Raw genomic sequence first — 25,487 nt, 5'->3', positions numbered from 1 at the left:
TCGTTGCCGCACTTCTAACATAGAAATCATTTCAAACTTTTGCCAAGACCATAATCCAGAGTAAACTCTGTATGCTGTACTTGTCCATATAACCTAAAATAGTAACAACATGTACAATAACATCCACCCACACCTTAATAGCTGAAATAGAAATATTAATTGATTTCCCGCTGGGCACTGACCTGGTCACTGGAAATAAATACTGCTTGTTATCCTCCTAATTCACTTGTCAGTCCTTCATCACCCGCACAAGGTTTGACTCTTGAAGGAAAGATAGAAAGGCTCATTTCTAAATGAGGTGGCTTCTGCTGTTACTTTATTCCGCAGAAGACAACAGCTATAAAGGGAAGAATTGAAGACAGTTTTCTGATTTTCTGCTTGATTTCCCTGACAAGTTTTTGGGCGGATATCAGCCTAGATTAATAATTATGCTGGTGCGTTTTCTCTTCTCTCTCTTCATTTTCAGTGGCACTAATTGTCGTCGAGGCCAATCAGGGAGTGTAATTACAACCCGAGTGGAAAAGAAGAGGTAATTTCGATATTGGAAGCGCAGGCTGGAAATAAAAGGAGGAAATTAAAAATGGAAACAGATTCTGAGGAACAGAAACCAGAAGAGCATGAAAAGTGGTCAGATCAGGGAAATAGGTACCTTTCAAAAGCGCAGAAGCCGTACGCTGACACCCATTGTGATTGGAAGGTTGACAAGTTCTCTAAAGTGCTCCCCTGGCTAGAGATGGGAAACATTTTAAAAACTAAAAAAAAAAAAAAGATTCACCTCATTCCGCCTCTGACTGAAATATGGGTAGCAGAATTTGCAGGCCTTCTCCAACAGCGCCACACGGCAGAAAGTACAAACTGTTGTCGCTACAGCTTTGTTCATTTTGCAAAATGCACGTTTTATACAGTGTGAAACGACAAAGCTAAAGTGCAACGCGAGGAGTGTATCGCCGGTACCTGCTGCAAAATTAAAGTGCAATTTTTGATTGACTCTTGTCCTGACGCAAATAAAACTTTAAGATACACCTGCACCCTATACACTTTAAGGACCAAAAAGATGTTTGTCTAAATCCATACTTTCAGGTGACTCAGTGATGACACCATTTCCTACAGAATAAAACGATCTGCATCCTCTGGATTTTTTTCTCATGGCACAAAATGGCCACCTCCACACAGTGCAAATTATAGTATTAGCATTTATTAACAGGGTAAGTAGTTAACATACCACTCGTTGGGATCTCGGCTGTCACAATACCGACGCCGGGATCCCGACTGGGGTACTATTCTGCCGCCAGAATACCGGCAAGGTAAGTGAATCCCCCTCTATGGGTGTCCATGACATCCATAAAGGGAGAATATAACCTGTGGCATACTGGCGCACGGGATGCCAATGTTGGTATCCTGGCATTTGGCATTCTGTGCGGCGGAATCACATACTGATCCCTTTCACAGCTATGTATATAGCGCACACATATTCTGCATCACTTTTCAGAGTATATTTCAGTCAGACAAACCAGTCTTTGGCCCAGTGGAGCTTATAACTGATACTGTATTTCCTGTCACATGGACACACACACACACACACACACACACACACACACACACACACACACATACACACACACACACACACACACACACACACACACACACACATACACTAGGCATAAGGAAACCGGAACACCTGGAGCAAACACAGGGAGAGAATAAAACTCCACACAGTTAGGGGGCGCAGTGCAGCAAACCTAAAAATGCGCCCGAACCTCCAAAAATTCCGTTTCTGGAGGTTTGGCCGTTTACCAAGTCCCGGAGTGCAATAGATTCCTGGGCTAGGATGCGGTGGGCAATGCCATTTTCAGATGGCATTGCCCAATAGTAGCCTATGGGCTTCTGTTGCACTTTCCCTCTGAGAAGGATCCAATCGGATCTCTCCCAGCACCCCCTACTATAGTGTGTATTGTTGTCACACAGTTGCAAAAAAGAGTACAAAATAAAAAAGATGATTATTTTAAGCTTGTGTAACCTGTGTGCGCTATATCCCTGTGCGTTTATTATTCATGTACATATAAAAGAAACCCCTTTGAATTGCCCCAGTTTGCATAGGCAAATGCAAGGGGGGTTCTGGTTACCTGGAAACCCCCTTCTGCATGGCCAGTGTCTCAAATTTTGTCCACGATAGCAATAATATATAATAGAAATGCCGCCACAACATGCAGTTTAAGGGACAGAATGGAGCTTCTGCACATATCCAGTGGTAGCAGCTTCTTCTGACAAGTTTGCTATGTGTGGATCTGAGCTCTCGATCAGTGCACTGGACCAGGGAGTAGCTACCAGGAAGAAGAGACAGGAGCCTTACCATGAGGTGGGAGAATGTGTGCCTAGAAACTAAGTACAGTTCAGTGTCACTACTGGTTCTGTTATGTTTGTGTATTTTTTTTACAGTGGGATGTTTAACCTTTTCCTGACCACTTATGTTATTTATATTAGTTCAATATGTTGTATGCAGCTTATACTATAGACATCTAGTGTTAATTATTAGTACTGTATTCCAGTGTATTAAAAGATCAGAGTCTGTATTAGGCTCTTCTACCACTCCACCAGACTCCCACACTTACTCCAATGTTCCGCAGAGCCGAAGATTGTGGATTGTATTTGGAAACTCTACTCTAGACATCCTGCATTTGCAACTGGTTTGAGTTGAGCTGCGAAGTGAAAAATAAATATTTTCTATTGTTTGTACTATTCTGGTGCGCTGCACCCCTGTGCGTTTATTATTCACGTCCATATAAAGCCCTTTGAATTGCCGCAGTTTGAGATGAGCAGCAAAGTAAAAAATAAATATATTGTTCTATTGTCTGTACTGTTCTGGCACACTTTACACCTGTACGTTTATTATTCATGTACATAGAAAATTAATTCCTTTGAATTGTTGCAGTTTGAGTTGAGTACAAAGTGAAAAACAAATATATTGTTCTATTGTTTGTACTGTTCTGGTGCACTGTACTCCATCTAATACAGTCACCGTCCAAACAATGGTGGAGGGTTATTTTAATGACAGTGTACAAACAAGCATGTTACAGAGACCATATGACTACTGGAAGAAAAAAAAAGGCAATTTTAAGTCCCTTGTACAAACTGGCTTGGCATTACTTGAGCTACCCACCCTCCAGTGTGTACTCAGAAAGAGTTTTCAGCACAATTGGGACCCTTATCAGCAATTGGCGTAGGAGGATAGTTCTCCAAAATGTGGAAAAATGTACTACAAATTCCACAAGGAAGACCTTTACCGGCAATTACGTTAAAGTACAGAGACTTCTGTATTGGTGAATTCCAGCGGGGATGAATTGATATTGTGTGAGGATGAAGTAAACACTGAGGAGGGTGAGGATGAGGATGGTAGTGATGATGACGTCTTGCCACTGCAAAGCTGTTAGCTTAGCTACCTTAAGCCCATTGATAGCTTGTTTTGTGGGGGCCCAAATAAACCAAGCACTTCAGCCACAAAAGTGTCAGTCCCTGTCACTGAAATACTTCGTTTGTTAAACTGTGCATGTCCTTTTTAATATCCAACATAAAGATGGATGGCAGGGCCCAAGGACAATTCCTTCTTGCACCACTTTTCATTTCTGCCACTGTTGTGTGGCAATGTTTCATAGATGTGCTATAAACTGCCTCGTGTTTGTGCTTCTGCTCTGTCGCTTAGTAGCCAGCTGCTTTTCACCTAAAATGGATGAAAACAATATTGTGAGCTTTGAGGTGGTCAAAATTGACTGGAAATTACTGGAAATTAATGTTATTGAGATTAATAATGCTGTAGGGGATAAAAATTATTTGATTTTAGCTCATTTTGGGGGTCATTCCGAGTTGTTCGCTCGCTAGCAGTTTTTTAGCAGCCATGCAAATGCTATGCCGCTGCCCACTGGGAGTGTATTTTAGCTTAGCAGAAGTGCAAACAAAAGGATTGCCGAGCGGCTGCAAAATAATTTTGTGCAGTTTCAGAGTAGCTCCAGACCTACTCAGCGCTTGCGATCACTTCAGACCATTCAGTTCCGGATTTGATGTCACAAACACGTCTTGCGTTTGCCCAACCACGCCTGCATTTTTCCTGGCACGCCTACGTTTTTTCGAACACTATCTGAAAACGGTCAGTTGACACCCAGAAACGCCCACTTCATGTCAATCACTCTGCGGCCAGCAGTGCGACTGAAAAGCTTCACTAGACCCTGTGTGAAACTACATCGGCTGTTTTGAAAGTACGTCGCGTGTGCGCATTGCGCTGCATACGCATGCGCAGAAGTGCTGGTTTTTGCATCATCGCTGTGCAGCGAACATTTTCAGCTAACGATCAACTCGGAATGACCCCCTTTGTCATTATTGTATCCATGGCTGTGAAAAACGTTTTGATTGGAGTGCCGCACCTGCTGTCTTCTATTTACATCTTCCTGTGATGGCACCCACATGTGTATTTCTATAAAAGGCTGTGCCAGGTCCTTTTGTATATATATATATATATATATATATATGTATATATATACCTCCTATATAATAGCCCAGATCTGTGACTTTGGGGGTCATTCCGAGTTGTTCGATCGTTATTTTTTTTAGCTATGGAGCGATTAGTCGCAAACTGCGCATGCGCAATGTACGCAGCGCGCCTGCGCCAAGTAAATTAGCTCAAAAGTTTGGTATTTTACTCACGGCGTAACGAAGTTTTTTCATCGTTCTGGTGATCGTAGTGTGATTGACAGGAAGTGGGTGTTTCTGGGTGCAAACTGACCGTTTTCTGGGAGTGTGCGGAAAAACGCAGGTGTGTCAGGGAAAAACGCGGGAGTAAAGGATTTTTAATAAAAATATACTAATAAATTAGTATATTTTTTCCGGGCGCTTTAACAGGGCTGTTTTCCTAAAGCAGCTGTTAAATCAAGGTGATAGTCAGTCACCACATAAAGAAACACAAAACAATATATAAACAGCGCTACCAGGTGCTAGTATTCAAAACATTAAGTACATTTTAATAAAGATAAATTAATATCATAAACACATATATTTAAAATCAGATGAATAAAACAAGCCTCATAAGCCAGTGATACGACCAAAAGAAATTTCCATGGACTCATGTAAAGGCCAAGTGATGGTTGAATTGTTCCAATGCTTTAGTATACCATATCCTGCATGGATGACCGTATGATAATTACCAGATCCCAAGTGGAAGATGGCAGGGTATTCCACCTAGCGCGGTGATGATGATTCTGTCCTGCGCAAATATGGATGATGGTTCTCCCTTTTTGTTGAATGTCCACATGTATGGATCGGTCTCCGGATAGATGAATGTTAGATGGGTCAGAGCTCTGAAGACCACTGTGGGTCGTCCCAAACATCTATATCCAATTTTTGGAGAGGCAATGGATGATCAGTTCCATAAACTTGGCAACTTGGCAACGTCCTGGTCATAGGCTGGCAACCTAACGCGTTTCACTGTCTGTTTGGCAGCTTTATCAAAGGTAGTGTACTGGAGGCTTACTTCCCCTTATATAGGGGATTTAATGAAGAAATAACAGCACCTGAACAAACATTAATTACATGAATTTATTTAAAACGATCTCAAATTCTCTAAGAAACAGCTGGAGAACAGACTATATAATAATCATATCTTTCAATTAAAAAACGAAATTCATAAACTACTTAAAAAGGACTTTTTCTATCCAACATATTCAAACAAACGATCATGTGATCTTAAGCACATGACCGCTCTGTCCTTTATTATTGGCTCTTATACACAACAGATCACGTCGCTATAGCAACCGTGTAGTCCCCATTCAGACTCCCGGATATCTATGCCCATATTTAGATTTCCGACTACGTAATACTTCCGGTCACGTGTTTATAATCACGTGATCGGACACGTCGCTATAGCAACTATGTGATCCTCCCAGATGTCTATACTCTTACTTAGGTTACCAATGATGTCATACTTCCGGTCACGTGTTTATGATCACGTGATCGGACCATGCTTCGTGACGTTGAAACCTTAGTAGTAAAACCTTTATTTCTGCCATGAGTCTCCAAACCACCGACATCATACCTCCGGTCACGTGGGCACAGTCACATGATCGGACGGGAGACCCGTGACGTAATTACAATCACGTGATGGAGCCACAACAAATAACAGAAGAGGTAGCCCTTTTATCCCTTATAGGACTTACAGTAATATCATCTACCTGATCATGAAACTTTCCAAATTTCTAGATTAATTATATACGGAACATAAATAATACACACATAACAACAAGCATAATATGCATATATATTTATAGATTTTCTGATCTTATAGATATGTTCTAAGGAAAATAATAAAAAATAATAATAAAAATTAAATAAAAAATAATAATAAAAAAGAAGAACTATAATGAAAATAATAATAGATAAATAGATGAGGTCTCAAGGTCAGGAAAAAACTTTCTAAGTTCTGGATATATATACAGAACATATGTAATACACAGACAGCACCAAGCACAATATGCATAAATATTTTCTGATCTTGTGAATATATTCTAAAGTAAATAATAAATAAATGAGGTCCATAAGGTGAATAATATCTTATTTTGGAACAATTTCTATCTTAGCATGAAAAAAAACCTCTTTATATATACCCATTCCAAATAGTATTAATTTCACCTGAGCATATTTATAAGAAGATTTCAATTTCTAGGTAATGACAGTGCCCCTTCCTCTTTCTTACCAGATACCTAGGATCTATCTAAATATATAACCAAACCACATTAATAAAGATGACTATAGCCCACAGATAGTGGATCATAAGACTGAATTGAGTTCCATTGCTTCGTTGAGACCATGGGGATGTAAGGAGTTAAGCTTAAATATCCAGTAAATCTTTAATAAAAATATTCTGTGATTCTCTGTGAGGTCCCCATCATTATTGAGTATCCTCTCTATTGCCTCTATTCCCAAATCATGCGGGATATTTGTGTATAGAATAGATCGCTTAAAACTATGCTGGCTCCAAGTATGTTTAGAAATGAACCTGGTTTGAGTGGGAAATCTGGGGAAGGAGGTGGTTGGCCACCAGAACTATGGGATTCTTTAAGTGTGGGGAAAACAAGATGTACTACTTGTACCCACACTATGAATCGAACAAAAATTATTACTATAGGTACAGATAAGGATATATATATCATAAAAAGTTTCATTAATTGTGATACTGATTGGGTGATTTATATGTTGCACTGTAAGTTGCAATATGAGGTATATTGGTAGGACCACACGCCCCCTAAAAATTAGATTTATGGAACATCGACGTAATGTCATCAATAAAAAACTGGATCATAGTGTATCTCGACACTTTTTCGAATGTCATCAAGGGGACCCTAGCACATTAAAAGTTACCCGGTTTAGAACAGATCATAAAAACAAAACGAGGAGGTGACAGGTTTAAAATCCTTTGTAAACAAGAGATTTACTGGATATTTAAGCTTAACTCCTTACATCCCCATGGTCTCAACGAAGCAATGGAACTCAATTCAGTCTTATGATCCACTATCTGTGGGCTATAGTCATCTTTATTAATGTGGTTTGGTTATATATTTAGATAGATCCTAGGTATCTGGTAAGAAAGAGGAAGGGGCACTGTCATTACCTAGAAATTGAAATCTTCTTATAAATATGCTCAGGTGAAATTAATACTATTTGGAATGGGTATATATAAAGAGGTTTTCATGCTAAGATAGAAATTGTTCCAAAATAAGATATTATTCACCTTATGACCTCATTTATTTATTATTTACTTTAGAATATATTCACAAGATCAGAAAATATTATGCATATTGTGCTTGGTGCTGTCTGTGTATTACATATGTTCTGTATATATATCCAGAACTTAGAAAGTTTTTTCCTGACCTTGAGACCTCATCTATTTATCTATTATTATTTTCATTATATTTCTTCTTTTTTATTATTATTTTTTATTAATTTTTTTTTTATTATTTTTTATTATTTTCCTTAGAAACATATCTATAAGATCAGAAAATCTATAAATATATATGCATATTATGCTTGTTGTTATGTGTGTATTATTTATGTTCCGTATATAATTATATCTAGAATTTGGAAAGTTTCATGATCAGGTAGATGATATTACTGTAAGTCCTATAAGGGATAAAAGGGCTACCTCTTCTGTTATTTGTTGTGGCTCCATCACGTGATTGTAATTACGTCACGGGTCTCCGTCCGATCATGTGACTGTGCCCACGTGACCGGAGGTATGATGTCGGTGGTTTGGAGACTCATGGCAGAAATAAAGGTTTTACTACTAAGGTTTCAACGTCACGAAGCATGGTCCGATCACGTGATCATAAACACGTGACCGGAAGTATGACGTCATTGGTAACCTAAGTAAGAGTATAGACATCTGGGAGGATCACATAGTTGCTATAGCGACGTGTCCGATCACGTGATTATAAACACGTGACCGGAAGTATTACGTCGTCGGAAATCTAAATATGGGCATAGATATCCGGGAGTCTGAATGGGGACTACACGGTTGCTATAGCGACGTGATCTGTTGTGTATAAGAGCCAATAATAAAGGACAGAGCGGTCATGTGCTTAAGATCACATGATCGTTTGTTTGAATATGTTGGATAGAAAAAGTCCTTTTTAAGTAGTTTATGAATTTCGTTTTTTAATTGAAAGATATGATTATTATATAGTCTGTTCTCCTGCTGTTTCTTAGAGAATTTGAGATCGTTTTAAATAAATTCATGTAATTAATGTTTGTTCAGGTGCTGGTTATTTCTTCATTAAATCCCCTATATAAGGGAAAGTAAGCCTCCAGTACACTACCTTTGATAAAGCTGCCAAACAGACAGTGAAACGCGTTAGGTTGCCAGCCTATGACCAAGACGTTGCCAAGGCCAGTGAGTTTATGGAACTGATCATCCGTTGCCTCTCCAAAAATTGGATATAGATGTTTGGGACGACCCACAGTGGTCTTCAGAGCTCTGACCCATCTAACATTCATCTATCCGGAGACCGATCCATACATGTGGACATTCAACAAAAAGGGAGAACCATCATCCATATTTGCGCAGGACAGAATCATCATCACCGCGCTAGGTGGAATACCCTGCCATCTTCCACTTGGGATCTGGTAATTATCATACGGTCATCCATGCAGGATATGGTATATTAAAGCATTGGAACAATTCAACCATCACTTGGCCTTTACATGAGTCCATGGAAATTTCTTTTGGTCGTATCACTGGCTTATGAGGCTTGTTTTATTCATCTGATTTTAAATATATGTGTTTATGATATTAATTTATCTTTATTAAAATTTACTTAATGTTTTGAATACTAGCACCTGGTAGCGCTGTTTATATATTGTTTTTTGAAAAACGCGGGAGTGTCTGGAGAAACGGGGGAGTGGCTGGGCGAACGCTGGGCGTGTGTGTGACGTCAAACCAGGAACGAAACTGACTGAACTGATCGCAGTGTAGAAGTAAGTCTCGAGCTACTCAGAAACTGCTAAGAAATTTCTATTCGCAATTCTGCTAATCTTTTGTTCGCAATTCTGCTAAGCTAAGATACACTCCCAGAGGGGCGGCAGCTTAGCGTGTGCAATGCTGCTCAGAGGCGTAACTAGGGTTTTTGGAGCCCAGGGCAAGATCAATAATGGCGCCCCCCCCCCCCCCCAAAAAAAAAAAAAAAAAACTACCAAAGGAAAGTATGTGTGCACACCATCGGTGTCACTGTATATAAAGATGTCAGGGTATGTATGTTTAGATGTAGGTGCAGTGGTCGAAGAGTGATTTTTGAAGGGGGAATGAAAAAGTGATGGTAGCAATTATGCGCGCGCCGAAGGCGCGTGCGTTCCTGAAAAGGGGCGTGGTCACTCAAAAGGGGCGTGTCCTTCAGTGTAGTAGGACCCCTTATACTATCTAGTACTGTTGCCCCTTTCACATTACAGCACACGGTATGAGCCGAAATTCACATTATAGCACACGGTATGAGCCGAAATTCACATTATAGCACACGGTATGAGCCGAAATTCACATTATAGCACACGGTATGAGCCAAAATTCACATTATAGAGTGAGGGGAGCCTACCCCCTGAATTAACAAGGCCTGCGGGCACTGTGGTGAGGGGAGTCTACAACCTTAATTGACTAACTGCAGAGTTTAGCAGCGGAAGGGTTGCAGCAGTTTCTCACCCCAAGCTGCGGCGCTTCTGCCACCTCCGAAACTCCACATCTTCAGCGCCAACCGGGATGCAGAGCACCGCACCGGGGATGCACCCTTTTCAGTGTGGTCTGCTACGCTCCGAAGGGGGTTCTTCTCTCCTGCTGCAGGATCCCGATGTGCGCCGTCCTCCCCGCTGTTACTGCAACGGTAAGCATTAGTATCGTTTACCGCAGAGGCCATTTACTGAGGCATATGTATTAAACCTTGGGCACTGAGATGCCCTTTCACCGTACAGCTGTGTGGCCGAGCCGGGCGGGGGGACAGCCAGCAGCAGCATGCCGGATATCAGCAACCGAGGGTGCGGGCTGTACATACTTGAGGCAGCTGGATATTCAACAGTGCTGAGAGCCTCTGGAGCACGCACCCCCGGAGCTGCAGTACACCGGCAGAGGACACCCATCCCCCGAACCCTGCGTAGCCCAAAGCTGGAGATCGGCAGCATGTTGAACGCGGAAGAAGCCACTTGTTGCCGGTCAACATGCTGCCGATCTCCGGCTTTGGGCTCTGCACCACTCCGCAGGTGCCTCACAACCGGCACCCTCGGCTGCTGATATCCGGCATGCTGCCCCTGCTGCTGGCTTTCCACCAGCTTGGCTCCGGATGGTGAGTGAGAAGGGCATCTCAGTGGGTGTGGTTCGTTTTACCGACAGTGTCTAGGTCTACAATGTTTAGGTCGACCACTATAGGTCGACAGTCACTAGGTCGACATGGATGGAAGGTCGACAGGGTTTCTAGGTCGACAGGTCTAAAGGTCGACATGAGGATTTTTATTTTTTTTGGTGTCGTTTTCTTCGTAAAGTGACCGGGATCCCAAATTAGTGCACCGCGTCCTCTCGCATGGCTCGCTTCGCTCGCCATGCTTCACGCATGGTGCCTTCGCTCCGCTACCCGCTTCGCTCGGCACACTTTACCGTTCCAATCGTAGTCCACGTGGATCGTTAAGTATGAAAAAAAAAATGTGAAAAACTCATGTCGACCATTAGACCTGTCGACCTAGCACATGTCGACCTAGAAACCCTGTCGACCTTCCATCCATGTCGACCTATAGTGGTCGACCTAAACATTGTCGACCTAGACACTGTCGATCTTCAGACCGGATCCCATCTCGGTGCCCTTGGTTTAATACGTATCCCTCTTCGGTAAATGGTCTCTGTGGTAAATGGTACTAATGCTTACCGTGGCGGTAAGCATTAGTACATCCCGCCCTATAGGTGTAAAGCCAATATCAAACACACACACAGACTGCCCCACCCCCTTACTTACAAACACACACACAAACACACACACACACACACACACACACACACACACACTCAGACTGTAGATTACACACACACACAGACTGGCCACCCCAAACCCCACACACCCACATTATCATACTTTCCCCTCCCGCACACACACTGGACTGCAAAAATTAACACACACTCACACTGTCCCCCCCCCACCCCACACACATATACACACACACACACACACACACACTGGACTGCAAAAATTAACCCACACACAAACTGTCCTGCACCCCCCCTTCCCCACACACACTGTCCTGCACCCCCCCTCCCCCCCCCCCCACACATTAACACACTCACACTGTCCTGCACCCACCACACACAAACAGTGGACGGGAGAAATTAACACACTCACACTGTCCTGCACCCCAACCCCCCCCCCCCCCCCCCCCATACACACACACAGACTGGAAAAATGAACACACTCACACTGTCCTGCACCAAACCCCCCCTCCCCCCGAGGCACACACACACGCTGGACTGGAAGAATGAACACACTCACACTATCCACTCCGGGGGCTGCGCCGGCGCTCAATGTCCTCATCCCTCCTCCGCAGTCCACACACACTAACCGCCCAGGCCACACTGTGTGCAGCCTGCAGTACACCGGGAAGACGCTGCAGGGACTCTCCCACCGCCCCCCGGTGTCTCCCACCGGCCCCTGTCAGCCAGCCTGGCTGCTGTGGTGGCAGCAGGCAGGGCGGGCACGGCCAGCGCCAATCCGGGGCCGGACATGTGTCTGCTGTAATGGAGAACTTCCACCGACCATCACCCCGGAGAGCAGGGGGTCCGGGAGCTCCCTGCCCAGCACACAGCGCGCTGGCCGGCTCCGGATACACGGCACTGCACCGCTCTGCCAGAGACCCTGCCCCATTCTGCCCCTGCCTCTGGGTCATACTCAGGTAGGCAAGTGCTCTGGGTGGATGTACAATCCTCAGCAGTGCTCTGAGACTGTACACGCCGAGGACCCGCTCGCTTCCTTCGCCGGCGCCGCCGAAACCCTGACGCATGGGGCGAGCGGGCCGTGCAGGTGCCGGTGGCGCCCCCCTCTGCTGGGGCTGCCACGGCGCCCAGGGCACGTGCCCTGCTCGCCCCGTACTAGATACGCCTCTGATGCTGCTAAAAGCAGCTAGCGAGCGAACTACTCGGAATCACCCCCTTTGTGCCTCATTCTCATTTGCTAATGCTGGGCGGAGTCACAACACTGTGCGGAGTTAGTCAAATGAGTCACAGATCTGGGCAAATCTATAGGAGACTAGGAGCAGAAGCAGATGGTATGGGCATGGCACAGGCAGGGGTGCATACCTCCCAGCTTTCTTCAGGCAGAAGGAGGGACACATGCGCAGCAAAAAGGGGGTGTGGCCACCAAAAAGGGGGCGTGGCTTCGTGGAAGGGCCCACGATCGTGAGCCACGCCCCCCATTTTCGTCAGTGAGGGGGCATGCCCAGCACTCTGCGAGCTGCTGGCGTGCCCCCCAGGGGTGGATTATGAGTCCTGGGGGCCCAGGGCACTTGAGACAGGGGGGCCCTATCTCATTGCTGTGCCTGCTGTGGGTTTGGGGGTGTGGCCTAATAGCGGAATGCGTGGCCATGCCCCCTTATGCAAATTCCGGGAATTGGTTTTTTTTAATGGGATTTTGGTCCCTCAGCTAGGGGTAAATCCAGAGGGGGTGGTCGCTCCCCCCTACACACCCGCACAGGCAGAAGAAAGCAGGGAGGCTGCTGCCTCCCTACAACACCACAGACCTGCCAACACACAGCACAATGCTTTTGCTGGCAGGACGGGGGAGCTTCAGAGCTGGGACAGAGCTACTCCAGCCGGGGGGCCCCATAAAACTGTACGTACCCCCTGGGTCCCCCCCTTAATCCGGCTATGCTGCCGGACCCCCCTTAATCCGTACCCCCTGATGCCCCCTCTCCCTCTGTCTCCACTAAATAGATGCTGTGCGCATGCTAAGCAGAACAGCGAGTACAGGAGCTTCCCAACTGCCCCCCCCCGCCACCGCGGGACACTGCGGCCTGCGGGTGGGACAGCGGGATACACCCAAAAAAATGGGACTGTCCCGCGAAAATTGGGACATTTGGGAGGTATGGGGGTGTGTGAGGGGTATGTCATACAGACAGACGGGCACCGGCTCACTGTGTGCTTGACCCCCCACATCGGCATACTCAGCAGGGTCTCTCTGATGCGGAGGAGCGTCACTTTCTGGCACACTCCACGCTTCTTAGCTGCAGTTTAGTGGGGCACCTGCCGCTGTGCAGGTTCCATACTGCCTCTGTTATCTCCAGCCCCGGCAACCCCACCGCTAGCTGCAGCGCTGCCACCCGCAGTGGAGTGCGCCCAGCTCATTCACACACTTTAGCTGGCGGGTAGCGCTGCAGAAATCCGAGCTGCTTGCAGGCTCTGACCCACTCCTCCCTCCAGCCGCAGCGTCTCCTGGGAGCTAACCAGTCACTCCCAGTCTCCCCTTACTACAGTGCCCGGAAGCCGTGAGGTCCGCGCCACGTGCATGCTATGACCCCCTCCTCCCTCCAGCCGCAGCGTCTCCTGGGGGCTAACCAGTCACTCCCAGTCTCCCCTTACCACAGTGCCCGGCAGCTGCGCGAGATCCGCTGTGTGTGACTGAGGAGGGGGGAGGGATGCGGGCGGGCAGAGGAAGCAGGACTCCAGCCTGAGAGAGTCAGCCATGCCAAGTCTCCACCAGCAGCAGATCCCAACAGGTTGGAGTGGAACAGCAGCAGCCAGCAGCAGTGACTCCGGTAAGACATATCTGTCTGTCACCACTGTTTTGTCCCTAATACCAATCTCTCCCATGCCCTGTGTTCTGTCATGTCCCTGTCACCCCTGGTCTTGCCCTGTCACCCCTGTCCTGGCCCTTTCACCCTTATCCTGGCCCTTTCACCCTTATCCTGGCCCTGTTACCCTTATCCTGGCCCTGTTACCCCTATCCTGGCCCTGTCACCCCTGTGCTTGCCCTGTCACCCCTGTCCTGGCCTCGTCACCCCTGTCCTGGCCCTGTCACCCCTGTCCTGGCCCTGTCACTCCTGTCCTGGCCCTGTCACCCCTGTCCTGGCCCCGTCACCCCGTCCTGGCCCTGTCACCCCTGTTCTGACCCTGTCACCCCTGTCCTGGCCCCATCACCCCTGTTCTGACCCTGTCACCCCTGTCCTGGCCCTGTTACTGCATACCCTACAACTACCTTTTTGGCAGGTACAGTACCCGCACCGCCTCCAGACCCCTCCCCAATGCACCACACCTCCGCCCCTTCCCCTCTACCACATGCAGCACCCCACCACTCCCCCACACGCTGTACCTCCAGACCCCCTCCCCCACCCGCGGCTCCCACTCCCCCGCCCCTCCACCACCCACAGCACCTCCAGACCCCCTCCACCATCCACCCCCCATATATGTCTCCCCCCCACACCTGCCCCCCCTCTACCCGCAGCATCTGCAGACCCCCTCCTCTATCCGCAGTCCCACCCCTCACCCACCCTCCCCTCCCTCACCAACGGCACCCCCACACCTGCCCCTCCACCACCCGCAACGCCTCCGGACCCCCTTCCCCATCCGCCGCACTACCCGTACCTGCCCCTCCCCCACCCGCGGAATCTCCGGACCCCCTACCCCACCCCCGGCACTCCCGCCCCTTCCCATCCCACAGCACCTCCGGAACCCTTCACCCATCCGCAACATCCCCGCACCCGCCCCACCCGTGGCACCACTGCCCCTCCCCCACCTGCAGTGCCTCCGGACCCCTCCCCCATCTGCAGCCCCCAATCTCTGCCCCTCCCCTACCTGCAGCACCTCCCGACCCTTCCCAATCCGCCCCCCCCCCGCATCTGCCCCCCTCGACCCGCAGCATCTACAGACACCCTCCCCCGACACCCTCCCCCATCCGCTACATTCTGTACATCGTGCCCTGCAGGTGCTGTTCACGCCGTCGCAAGGGGCTGCGCCTCCTTCACCATCGCACGCCCTTTCATTGTGCAATATTTAACCACTAACAAAGGAAAGCAGGTAATACTCCATATAATACAAATATTGAACCCCAGATAAGCATGAAAGGGTTAAGGTGGCGTAGCCCCTTGCGACGGTGTGAAGAGCGCCCGTAGGGCGCGATGAAGCACCCAGTATATATATATATTTATATATATATAGAGAGAGAGATATATCTATATATCTATATATCTCTATATATCTCTCTCTCTCTCTATATATATATATATATACACTGCTCAAAAAAATAAAGGGAACACTAAAATAACACATCCTAGATCTGAATGAATGAAATCACACAAAAATTGTCAATGGAAATCACATTTATTAACCCATGGAGGTCTGGATTTGGAGTCACCCTCAAAATTAAAGTGGAAAAACACACTACAGGCTGATCCAACTTTGATGTAATGTCCTTAAAACAAGTCAAAATGAGGCTCAGTAGGGTGTGTCGCCTCCTCGTGCCTGTATGACCTCCCTACAACGCCTGGGCATGCTCCTGATGAGGTGGCGGTGGTCTCCTGAGGGATCTCCTCCCAGACCTGGACTAAAGCATCCGCCAACTCCTGGACTGTCTGTGGTGCAACGTAGCGTTGGTGGATGGAGCGAGACATGATGTTCCAGATGTGCTCAATTAGATTCAGGTCTGGGGAACGGGCGGGCCAGTCCATAGCATCAATGCCTTCGTCTTGCAGGAACTGCTGACACACTCCAGCCACATGAGGTCTAGCATTGTCTTGCATTAGAGGAACCCAGGGCCAACCGCACCAGCATATGGTCTCACAAGGGGTCTGAGGATCTCATCTCGGTACCTAATTGCAGTCTGGCTACCTCTGGCGAGCACATGGAGGGCTGTGCGGCCCCCCAAAGAAATGACACCCCACACCATTACTGACCCACTGCCAAACCGGTCATGCTGGAGGATGTTGCAGGCAGCAGAACGTACTCCTTGGCGTCTCCAGACTCTGTCACGTCTGTCACATGTGCTCAGTGAGAACCTGCTTTCATCTGTGAAGAGCACAGGGCGCCAGTGGCGAATTTGCCAATCTTGGTGTTCTCTGGCAGATGCCAAACGTCCTGCACGGTGTTGGGCTGTAAGCACAACCTCCACCTGTGGACGTCGGGCTCTCATACCACCCTCATAGAGTCTGTTTCTGATCGTTTGAGTAGACACATGCTCATTTGTGGCTTGCTGGAGGTCATTTTGCAGGACTCTGGCAGTGCTCCTCCTGTTCCTCCTTGCACAAAGGCGGAGGTAGCGGTCCTGCTGCTGGGTTGTTGCCCTCCTACGGCCTCCTCCACGTCTCCTGATGTACTGGCCTGTCTCCTGGTAGCGCCTCCATGCTCTGGACACTACGCTGACAGACACAGCAAACCTTCTTGCCACAGCTCACATTGATGTGCCATCCTGGATGAGCTGCACTACCTGAGCCACTTGTGTGGGTTGTAGAGAGGTCATACAGGCACGTGGAGGCCACACACACTACTGAGCCTAATTTTGACTTGTTTTAAGGACATTACATCAAAGTTGGGTCAGCCTGTAGTGTGTTTTCCACTTTAATTTTGAGGGTGACTCCAAATCCAGACCTCCATGGGTTAATAAATTTGATTTCCATTGATCATTTTTGTGTGATTTTGTTGTCAGCACATTCAACTATGTAAAGAACAAAGTATTTAATAAGAATATTTCATTCATTCAGATATAGGATGTGTTATTTTAGTGTTCCCTTTATTTTTTTGAGCAGTGGGACAACTAATGCTGCTTTCAGATCGCAAATGCCGGATCCCACCTGGTAAGAGAAACGTGTCCTTACTGGGTGGGATCCGGCATTTGGGCTCCTTTGCTGGCTTACCGACCCGACAATATACCGGGTCGGTTGCCATAGCAGCGGGGGGGGCAGCAGCAGCGGGGGTGGAGGCGGCGCTGGGAGATGAGCTCATCTCCTGCGCCGCCTCTCCCTATGCTGTGAATGGGAGCCGTGTCGCATCGGAACGGCTCCCATTCACACTGCACCTGACCCAGTATTCAACCTGGTAATAATAACCCTTCTTTTTTACCGGGTTGAATTACCAGGTCAGACGACCCGCTATTTCTGCAAAGGAGCTTTCACATCGCACACTGACCCGTTTCGACACGGCAATATGCCGTGTCGATACCGGGTTATTTGTGCGATGTGAAAGGGGTATAAGTGCAGGGACAGGTAGGCAATTACCATTTGGCAAACCGGGACTATTAACAACAGTGTGCGGGCTACTCCTTAACAATTCACTCAAAAGAGTGTAAACATAATTTTACTAACCCCCTTTTTTTCCCTACAGGTACCGCTCTTTTTTATTTTTATGTATTTTAATTATCACCTTCAGTACTTTAATTATATTTAGCGCTTTCCATTTACTTCATTAATCTATTTTCCAAGAAAGCAGCTTTTTTATCCAAGCGCAGCAACTTAACACATTTATATATATATATATATATATATATATATATACTGTATATATCTCCTATATCATAGCCTTGTGATTCTGTGCCTGGCCTTCTAACGCTGGGCGGAGTCACAGTCACAGATCTGGGTGCTGGATGCAGGCCAGGAACAGTCCCCTCCCTCGGTCCGCCCATCCCCACCCAGTCCCCTCCCCATATCCGCCCAGTCCCCTCTTTCCCTCCTCCCTGTACACTCCCTGCACCCTGGTGACACTGCAGCTGGTGAGTCTTGCGGCTGCCGCACACTCCGTAGGAGAATGCCGTGGACGACCTCTGACAGCCGCACCCGCCCCCTCCCAACCGCGGCACCCACAACCTCCACAACATCCGCCCCCCACCCGCGGCACACGCCTCCCTGCACCCTCCCACCCGTGGCACCCAAACCTGCAGCACCACCCGTGGCACTCCCGCCCCTTCCCCACCCGTGGCACCCCGCCCCCTCCCCCACCAATAGTACCCACATCTGCAGCACCCCCCACCCGCGGCACTCCCACCCCTCCCCCACCCTCGGCACTCCCGCCCCCTCCCCCACCCGTTGCACCCACACCTGCAGCACCCACCGCCCCTCCCCCACCCCGCGGCACTCCCGCCCCTCCCCCACCCACGGCCGTAACTAGGGGGGGGGGCTAAGGGGTCACGTGCCCCGGGCGCAGGAGTTCAGGGTGCGCGGCAAAGGCTGCCTGGCTCCTACGAACGCTGCTCCTTAACTCCCATCCCCTGCGATTGCTCTCTCACCCAGTTGCTCCTCCCCACCTCCCCGCCGCGATCACCTCCTGCAGCGGCAGCCGCGTATGACACTGTTCCCGCCGCTGCTGTTCCATCTCCCTCTGCATGTGTGGCCGCCGGACTCCGGAGCCTCTCTCTGCCCTCCTGCTTGTCAGCACCTCCGTACATTCTCCGGCCCGGCTGCCTGACTCCTCCGGAGGGAAGCTGGAGAGCAAAGAGCCAGGAACAAGTGAATCGCTTCCCCCACTTTGTGCTGAGGCAAGTGGCCATTGTGAGGGGGGGTGGGCAGGAAGGGCAGTAGGCTTTACAATATATGTATATATAGTATATGTGTGTATGTGTATGTGTGTATATATATATATATATATATAACGTCCTCCAACAAGCAGCAGCACTCTGAGACTTGATTTGTCATACTATGAATCACAATAAAGTGCATTTAATAAATCATCCTGTGAGACAACGTTTCGGGGCCAATAACGCCCCTTTGTCAAGGTGTCATCACCTTGACAATGGGGCATTATTGGCCCCGAAACGTTGGCTCACAGGATGATTTATTAAATGCACTTTATTGTGATTGATTGACAAATCAAGTCTCAGAGTGCTGCTGTTTGTTTATAACTACATTTTCCAGATGGCACCTGAGCATTGCTGACTGATATAGGAGGAGTGCCGATCCTTCCACCTCGTGTGTATATATCTATATACCTATATATATATATATATATATATATATATAAAATAATTTTTACTTTTTTACATATATATGTATTTCAATTTTATTTTAATATTTTTATTCAATTTTTTTTATTTCTTTAGTATAATTATGTATATATATATATTTTTATTTTTTTTTTGGGGGGGAGGGGGGGGCGCTACATTACCGCCTTGCCCCGGGTGCCGAAAATCCTAGTTTCGGCCCTGCCACGCACACGCCCCTCCCCCACCCACGTCACTCCCTCCCCCACCCGTAGCACCCACTCCTGCAGCACCCCCCCTCCCCCACCCGCGGCACTCCCGCCACCTCCCCCACCCGCAGCACACCCCGCCTCTCCCCCACCCGCGGCACCCACCACATCTGTCCCCACCCACGGTACATGCCCCTCCCCCACCCGCCACACTCCCTCCCCCACCCGTAGCACCCACAAACCGCGGCGCACCCCACCCCTCCCCCACCCGTGACACCTCCACCACTCCCCCACCCCCATACCCACCTCTCCCCCCCCCGCTACACCCACGCACACTCCACATCACCCGCCCCTCCCCCACCCATGGCTCCCCCACCCGCGGCACCCACAGTATCCACCACATCCGCCCCCCACCCGCGGCACTCCCACCCCCTCCCCCACCCGTAGCACTCACACCCGCAGCACCCCCTGCCCCTCCCCCACCCGCGGCACTCCCACCCCTCACCCACCCACTGCACCCACCACATCCGTCCGCCACATGCTCCTCCCCCACCCGCAGCACTCCCACCCCCTCCCCCACCCGTATCACCCACAACCCGCAAAACCACCGCCCCTCCCCCACCCCCAGCACCCCCGCACCTCCCCCACCCCACCTCCATACCCACCTCTCCCCCCCTACACCCCTGCACCCTCCACCCCACCCGCAGCACCCCAGTGTTTATAAGCTGCCCTGCTACCTCTGCCACTGTGTGGATACGTGGCTCCGTTACCTTTGGCCATTGTGTGTAAAAGCGGCTCAGCCACCTATGTCCATTGTGTGTATATGCAGCTCTGATACCTGTGACCACTGTGTGTATAAGCTGCGCTGCATACACTAGCAGTATATACTACACTATGTTATTCATTGTGCCCTGCGGCCACTCTTCACGCCCTCACAAAGGGCTACGCCCCCTTGACAATCGCACGCCCTTCCCCCTTGCAATATTTATCCACTAGCATAAACTTTTTTGCAGGTAATACTCCATATAATAACAATTATAGCACAGCTGAAGCCCGTGCAGGGGTTAACAGGTCGTAGCCTCTTGCAATGGTATTTTCTGTCTAACACCTTCCCTCTCTTTATCCTCTCCCTACCACCTGCCTCTCCCTATCCGTTATCAATCGCACAGCGTGTCTGTACATTCCCTTTTTCCCCCCCTACGCCTCTCTATCTTATCTCAACCGGACACCATTTCTGTATGCCCTCTATACTGCCCTGCGTTTCTGAATCTGATATCTACCGGCCTGCGTATGTTCAAAGGCGTGCAGGGGTTAACGGGGCGTAGCCCCTAACGACGGTGTGAAGATCGCCCGTAGGGCGCGATGAATCACCTAGTATATATATATATATATATATATATATCAGAGGCGTATCTAGGGTAGGGCGAGTGGGGCACGTGCTCTGGGCGCCTTGGCAGGCCCAGGAGAGGGGGGCGGCGCCGGCGGCCAGGGCATCATGCTCCACTCGCCCCGTCAACCCTAAATGTGAGGGGAGGAGAGCACAGCGTCTCTCCCTCCCCTCACCGCCGCTGCCAGCACTAGCAGCACTGCCAGCAGCGCTGCTGTGTCCGGTCTCCGGCGTTAGCCAATCAGAGCTTGCGGACCGGCTCCTGATTGTCTGCCGGGCCGCAAGCTCTGATTGGCTAGCGAACCGGCGCCAGACAGCCGCTGGAGACCTGGAGCGGTGAGGGGAAGGAGAGGCGCTGCGCTCTCCTCCCCTCACATAACAAGCGGCCGGTGAGTGACGGGGGGGTTATTACCACTGGGGGCATAACTACTAGGGCGCTAAATGACTGGGGGCATTACTAAAGGCAACATTACTACTGGGGGCAATACGGGCATTGCATAAGGGGCACCACTACTATGGGGTCTATATAAGGGGCACTACCAGTACAGTGGACATTGCATAATGAGCGCTACAACTGTGGGCATTGTATAAGAAGCGCCACCTCACATGCACCGAAGCCGCACGCAAATGTACTTGCCCCTTCCATGGTGCCCCCCTATCATTTTCTTCTGGATCCGCCCCTGCATACATACTGTACATACATTACACACATACACAGTCACACATATATACAGTATACACAGACACTGTATATACACACACACACTCACTCTCTTTCCAGACACTTATCTAATAAAGTCTGGCTGGCCGAAGCTGTAGGAGCTCATCCTCCTGCTGCAGCATGGCCCCGTGTAGCTCCGCCCCTTACTCCCATCTAGCTCCGCCCACTTTCCCTCCCTCCCGGCCACTGAATGTCACACAGGGGAGGGGAGGGGGGAGAGGAGGTTTTGTGCTGCCGGCGCCGAGGAGGAGAGAAGGTTTTGTGCTTCCGGCGCCGCTGCATGTGTGACAGCAGCCGGCAGCAGCAGCAGGGATAGCAGCAGAAGCTCAGCACAGGGATGCAGAGCAGGGAGAACGCCTCTCCTTCCTGGTGCCTCCCTGCACTGCATCCCTTTCACTATTGTTAGCACCAGTGTCCCAACGCGCCGCATTACAGGGAAGTAGACGCACTAAATAAGCTACACCTCCCAGCAGCCCTTAGCGCCGAATCATTCCGGCCCTTAGGGCTGCTGGGAGCTGTAGTTTATTGAGTGCATCTTCTTCCCTGTAATGCGGGGCGTTGGGACACCGGCGCTAACAATAGTGACTGGCTGCTGTGCGAGTCTCCGGGAGAGCCACTGCCAAAGGGAGGACAGCAGCTTAGCTGCTGACAGGAGGAGGGGCAGGATAAGCATTACCCGCCCCTTCCCCACTCACAGTACCTCCGGCCCCATCCGTGGCACACCCACACACCCCCTCCAGTACCCGCGGTAGCTCCGGGCCCCCTCCCCCACATGCAGCAACCTTGCACCCGCCCCTCCCGCCGCACCACCGCATCCGCCCCTCCCCCACCCGGGGCACCCCCATAACTGCTCCTCCCCCACCCGCAGTGGCTCTGGACCACCACCCGTGGCACCCACGCATCCTCCCCCTCCTGTGGCACCACCGCACCAGCCCCTCCCCCACCTGCATCACCACCGCAACCGCCCCTCCCGCGGCACCCCAGGGTCCCATTCGCATCTTCCCCGCACCCGCCACTCCCCCAACCACAGCACCTACTAAGTCAGTGGTGGCCAACGCATGGCTCTTGAGACACATGCGGCTTTCTTTATTCAAATGTGGCTCCCAACACGCAGTCACGTGACCACAAGAGATCTGGAAACCGCTGCACTCCAGCCAGACATGCAGCAGCACTACATAGACTGAGAACTGAGGGAGCCAAAAACACATGGGGGAGCTGACTGGAGTGATACAGGCGGGTGCTGGCTGGAGTGACACAGGAGGGTGATGGCTGGAGTGACACAGGCGGGTGCTGGCTGGAGTGACACAGGCGGGTGCTGGCTGGAGTGACACATGGGGGAACTGAAGTGTATTATGTGAATCTGACTTTTTCAATATATATTATGCGGATCTGGCTTATCAATTATTTGATGTAGAAGTGGCTTTTTCATTGTATTTTATGTTGGATCTGGCTTTTTCAATGTGTTTTATACCAGGGGCGTGGCCTAGCAGGCACAAGGTCACACCCCATTTTTACAAGTGCGTCTTTGGCTTGAAGTCGGCTCTTTGATATACCTAACAAGATTTCTTGGCTCCTTGTCTCTGACTGGTTGGGCACCCCTGTACTAGGGGATTCACCAGGCCCTGCGTGCGCTGTTCACGCCGTCGCAAGGGGCTTCGACCCCTTAACCATTGCGCGCCCTTTGTCCGTGCAATATTTAACCACTCACACAATTATGATTGGATGTAATACGCCATATAATAAAAATATTGCATGCCACAAGGGTGTGCAAGGGTTAAGGGGGCATAGCCCCTTACAACGGTGTGAAGAGCGCGATGAATCACCTAGTTAATATATATATTTAAAAAAATATTTTATATATATATATATATATATATATATATACATATATAGCATTTGGAAAGGCTCGGCACTCACTTGTGGGTAGCAGGTACTTGCTGCGGTGCCATCCAGGGAATAAACACTCCTGTGACAGTACTTGGTAATGGCGGCACTCAGCAGACTCTTCAAAGATGTAAAAAGCCTTTTATTTTCGGTCCTACGCCGTTTCGGGGAAACCCTGTCTTCAGGGACAAACAGTACTGTTTGTCCCTGAAGACGGGGTTTCCCCGAAACGGCGTAGGACCGAAAATAAAAGGCTTTTTACATCTTTGAAGAGTCTGCTGAGTGCCGCCATTACCAAGTACTATATATATATATATATACACTGCTCATAAAAATAAAGGGAACACTAAAATAACACATCCTAGATCTGAATGAATGAAATATTCTTATTAAATACTTTGTTCTTTACATAGTTGAATGTGCTGACAACAAAATCACACAAAAATTATCAATGGAAATCAAATTTATTAACCCATGGAGGTCTGGATTTGGAGTCACCCTCAAAATGAAAGTGGAAAAACACACTACAGGCTGATCCAACTTTGATGTAATGTCCTTAAAACAAGTCAAAATGAGGCTCAGTAGTGTGTGTGGCCTCCACGTGCCTGTATGACCTCCCTACAACCCACACAAGTGGCTCAGGTAGTGCAGCTCATCCAGGATGGCACATCAATGCGAGCTGTGGCAAGAAGGTTTGCTGTGTCTGTCAGTGAAGTGTCCAGAGCATGAAGGCGCTACCAGGAGACAGGCCAGTACATCAGGAGACGTGGAGGAGGCCGTAGGAGGGCAACAACCCAGCAGCAGGACCGCTACCTCCGCCTTTGTGCAAGGAGGAACAGGAGGAGCACTGCCAGAGCCCTGCAAAGTGACCTCCAGCAAGCCACAAATGTGCATGTGTCTACTCAAACGATCAGAAACAGACTCCATGAGGGTGGTATGAGGGCCCGACGCCCACAGGTGGGGGTTGTGCTTACAGCCCAACACCCTGCAGGACGTTTGGCATTTGCCAGAGAACACCAAGATTGGCAAATTCGCCACTGGCGCCCTGTGCTCTTCACAGATGAAAGCAGGTTCTCACTGAGCACGTGTGACAGACGTGACAGAGTCTGGAGACGCCAAGGAGAACGTTCTGCTGCCTGCAACATCCTCCAGCATGACCGGTTTGGCAGTGGGTCAGTAATGGTGTGGGGTGGCATTTCTTTGGGGGGCCGCACAGCCCTCCATGTGCTCGCCAGTGGTAGCCTGACTGCCATTAGGTACCGAGATGAGATCCTCAGACCCCTTGTGAGACCATATGCTGGTGCGGTTGGCCCTGGGTTCCTCCTAATGCAAGACAATGCCAGACCTCATGTGGCTGGAATGTGTCAGCAGTCCCTGCAAGACGAAGGCATTGATGCTATGGACTGGCCCGCCCGTTCCCCAGACCTGTATCCAATTGAGCACATCTGGGACATCATGTCTCGCTCCATCCACCAACGCCACGTTGCATCACAGACTGTCCAGGAGTTGGCGGATGCTTTAGTCCAGGTCTGGGAGGAGATCCCTCAGGAGACCATCGCCACCTCATCAGGAGCATGCCCAGGCGTTGTAGGGAGGTCATACAGGCACGTGGAGGCCACACACACTACTGAGCCTCATTTTGACTTGTTTTAAGGACATTACATCAAAGTTGGATCAGCCTGTAGTGTGTTTTTCCACTTTAATTTTGAGGGTGACTCCAAATCCAGACCTCCATGGGTTAATAAATGTGATTTCCATTGACAATTTTTGTGTGATTTCATTCATTCAGATCTAGGATGTGTTATTTTAGTGTTCCCTTTATTTTTTTGAGCAGTGTA

The 25,487-nt window shown here is 49.3% G+C and overlaps 1 long non-coding RNA gene across 1 annotated transcript in view; it reads right to left on the bottom strand.

The window, feature by feature from the left end:
* Nucleotides 1-2,856: 2,856 nt before the first annotated feature.
* The window catches only part of LOC134947447 (uncharacterized), a 56,189-nt gene continuing 33,558 nt past the window's right edge, over nucleotides 2,857-25,487 (bottom strand). The window contains exons 2-3 of the long non-coding RNA XR_010182556.1: nucleotides 10,226-10,395; nucleotides 2,857-3,718 (exon numbers count right to left, since the gene is read on the bottom strand). This is a non-coding gene — a long non-coding RNA (uncharacterized LOC134947447). The remainder of the gene's footprint in view (nucleotides 3,719-10,225; nucleotides 10,396-25,487) is intronic.

Source organism: Pseudophryne corroboree, chromosome 8, assembly GCF_028390025.1.
Source record: "Pseudophryne corroboree isolate aPseCor3 chromosome 8, aPseCor3.hap2, whole genome shotgun sequence".
NCBI lineage: Eukaryota > Metazoa > Chordata > Amphibia > Anura > Myobatrachidae > Pseudophryne > Pseudophryne corroboree.
This window is presented reverse-complemented; position numbering and strand designations above follow the sequence as displayed.